At 36.2% G+C, this 3,744-nt stretch overlaps 1 long non-coding RNA gene across 1 annotated transcript; it reads left to right on the forward strand.

Moving 5' to 3' along the window:
• The first annotated feature begins 221 nt into the window (after positions 1-221).
• On the forward strand, positions 222-3,221 carry LOC119879108. Its single transcript, XR_005387335.1, has 3 exons — positions 222-348; positions 980-1,257; positions 3,016-3,221. It is a non-coding gene; the product is annotated as an uncharacterized LOC119879108 (long non-coding RNA).
• The last annotated feature ends 523 nt before the right edge of the window (positions 3,222-3,744 follow it).

Here is a 3,744-nt window from a genome sequence, read left to right on the forward strand (position 1 = left end):
AATAATGAGTACCATGAATCCATTACAAGTGATATAAATCAACTGGTGTTGGCTTAAATGCAAAAATTCAGATAGATTTTAATGGGTTTTCTTAAAAATGCCTACACTTCACTGTCAGCATCCTACTACTGTTAAAAAACATTTTTCTAAGCAAAATCTGGTCATATTGATTGAACGCTCCAAACATGACCTCCATTTATAATTTGTGTTTCATTTTATCTCTAGAAATGATCAAAACAAAGAATTATCTGAATAATCTACCCTAACACCTGGTCATTCTACTCTACTGTATGGAAAGAATTGTCTATTCAATGAATCAATTACTTCCCAGCTTAATTTAATGCACAGGTTCGCACTTCTAATTTTGACTACTATAGTCATGATTTAAATTATAGCAAAACCACATCTTCCATATCCATTCATCTATGGATGGAAACCTAGTTGCTTCCATATCTTGGCTATTATAAATAATACTGCAACTAACATAAGGGTACATATATCTTTTTGAATTAGTGTTTTTGTTTTCTTTGGGTAAATACCAGTAATGAAATTATTGGATCATGTGGTATTTCTATTTTTAATGTTTATATGTATTGAATATTCTGCATTGCTCCAAAGAACACTAATTCTGAAAGGTATAGAAGCAAAAGCTGACAGTTTACTTTGAGTATTACTATGCACTTAACATTAAGGTCATGTTCTTGGATTCTGGTCTTCAAAATAAATGAAATCTTGAATGTCTATTTAACCTGAACTTCTTAGTAAAGAAAACTATGTCCCTAATTTTTACTATGGTGAAGCCTGAAGATATGAGAATCTTTCTGAATATGATAATCATATGAAATTATTTCTCTATAAACACAATGTACACTTGGTAACCTTGTACATTTTGTGGGTTTTTTCCTTTTTTAAATGCTTGTTGTGCTCTTTATTTGGTGAGCCAATCTTCTTAATGTCTGACTCTCTTGCATTTCTGCAGGAAACTTTTTCTCTTCCTTTCTAAATGATTTTGTCTCTGAATTTACTCTTGACTAAGAGAAGGACTGCAAATACCAGAGGCAGGCCACATTCTAAATTCCAACGAAGTTGGTATCAGCAATGCTTTTGCAGCAGCAACTACTACCACACCAACTTGGGCAGGAGGAGGAATGTCCACGACACTGGTAAAACTAGGAAAACTCAAGACTGAGACAAACTCAGACAAACTGTCAGTGCTAACAACAGGAAGACTTCAGCGATGGTTTTATGACAATAATGGTGGGCAATAGAGGAGGTAGAAATTGTGGTAGCCGATTTCTAAAGGGTTCCAAGGCCAGTTTAGCCAACAGATTGTAATAGCATTAGGAGGTACCTTAGTTGTTTACAGATTACAAAGACCAGGAACAATAAAAGTGGGTGTCATATAAGGGGCAGGACAGCAGAAAAGAGGAAAGTCTCTGTGAAAGAAGATGCAGGATGTTGAGATGTTGCAGGAGGCAGGGCCACAACAATAATGGTCTCTCCCTATGCTAATAGTTGGCTTTAACATTCTATAAATATTAGTGAAAAAAATAGTAAAGTTGATGTATATAAGTGTTCAAGTAATATCCTTCAAAAGAGTTCACAACCATGGCATTTGGTGGGAATGAATTAGTTATTTGCTTTATCATGGAATTTGGTCTGCCTAGAAAAGGAGATAACTTTTTCTAGTTTCACAAAGGTGTCATTTGGGTTAAAGGTGACCTTGCAAAAGAGTATCTTAAGAGCAAACTAAACAAGATGCCATTGTCCTTTCAGAACAGACACAGATGCAGAGCCAGCCAGTAAAAATTCGTCACTGAGGCTAAGTGGCTAGTATTAAGGGGGATTCTTGGGAGGGCCACCTGAGAGGCATTTTCACATAGTACCTGCACTCAGAAGGGCCCTGCCCTTGGCTTAATGCTCGGCTGTTACCATCTTTTTTTTTTTATTTTAAAAAATATTTGTTTGTTTATTTATGAGAGACACAGAGAGGGAAGCAGAGACATAGGCAGGGGGAGAAGCAGGCTTCCTGTGGGGACCCTGACTTGGGACTCCATCCCAGGACCCCGGGATCATGATCTGAGTCGAAGGCAGATGCTCAACCACTGAACCTCCCAGGTGTCCTATGCTGTCAACACCTTGAATTTTTTTAATAAAGTCATCTTTGACCTTGTATTTTATAAATGAAGTATGAGAATGCATCATGGATGCAGGCAAAGGGAAGACATGTAACATGGATGTTTTTGCCTCATTTACATATAGCAGACATGCTGCCCCACGAGCACAGAATTCCAGTGAACTCACAATGTGGGGCAGTTCGGCAAGGCTCAAGAGTACAAGTTAAGCATGTTTACCTCTATGTCTGGATAAGCAGAGGCACTGACAACCTTTAGAGAGACCGTACAAGACATTTGAACCTAAATTTGCTTCAAACATAGAAAGGACAACAGTGTTCTAAGTAACACCGATGACCAAAGCATTTTATTATATCCTTTTTTTTACTCATATTACCTCCTTACATTAGCCAACAACTTATTCTGAACATGATGACACAGAAGGAAAGGAAAAGATAGGGCAACCCAAGGTTCCTTTTCCTTTCAGTTTTTCCTTATTTATCAGTAAGCAGAAGGTAGAGAATGCTAGTAGAATACATATGTAGCAAGAAGTGGAGAAAACAACAATAACATACAGTTGAGTTAGTCGTGTGCAGCATTTCCACTGTTCTGGTAAGAATGAAATACATTTTGTATGCATGAGTTAGGAAATACAAATTGTGTAATTTTGGCAATTCCATGTATAAGCTCAACACTTTTATTTGCATTTAACACTGGCATTGAACAATATAAAGAACAACAGAATTCATGCTGACAATTTAAATTTTTAATTTTTCTTTAATTAGAATAAAATTAAGTGGTAAATAAAAAGCACCATCATGTATTGACAGATAACGAAGGAAAGAACAAACTTTACATTTTAATACCTTTAATGGCATTTTTCTTCTCGCTTTTCCATCAGGAAACTCTACATTTTCCTTTTGCCCTGGCCTTGCTTACTGCACTGATGAAGTCAGAGGAGAGACTTCCAGACTTTGAGGAGGATGGTTCTGACCTAGAGGTGAAAATAAGGGCATGGGTTCCTTTCAGTGAGCTGAGAATTCAGAAAATTTTGAAGAGATGCACATATACCCAGGGGTGACAAAAGAGCAACCTTGCTTGCAGAGTGTAGGGAAAACAAGAAAAAACACAAAACCAATCTTTTAAAAGTGTGAAACATAACCCTGAGGGTGAAAAAATACATATAAAAAATATAGAAACAACTGAAAAATCTTTAGGAAATTATAGGGAAACTAACAAACTTGTGCCAAATACTGTAACAACCAATCATTTGTTAAAATTTTGCAGTAAAGTACAGTTGAAACTATTCTTAATCATAAGTAATGTGCTCATAAAAACACGTAAATAATTTAGACTCATGAGAATGTAACCTTTAATGTTCTCTAGAAGCAGACTTGCAATTTTCTATCTTATTTCTAATTAGGAGCTACATCACTATAGATTGATGAAAATTTATTCTATCAATGACCTTAAGTAAGCTGAAAGGGTGAACATCTCAGCAGCAAATAGTGTAAAATGAGCCACAGCCAATCAAGACTAATGTTACCGCCACAGGGAAGGAAGGGTAGAAATGTCTAGCTTGTACACAGAACTTTTTTGCTCCAGAAGAATAAGAGACACTGAGAGAAAT

Source organism: Canis lupus, unplaced genomic scaffold (genome assembly GCF_011100685.1).
Source record: "Canis lupus familiaris isolate Mischka breed German Shepherd unplaced genomic scaffold, alternate assembly UU_Cfam_GSD_1.0 chrUn_S281H441, whole genome shotgun sequence".
NCBI lineage: Eukaryota > Metazoa > Chordata > Mammalia > Carnivora > Canidae > Canis > Canis lupus.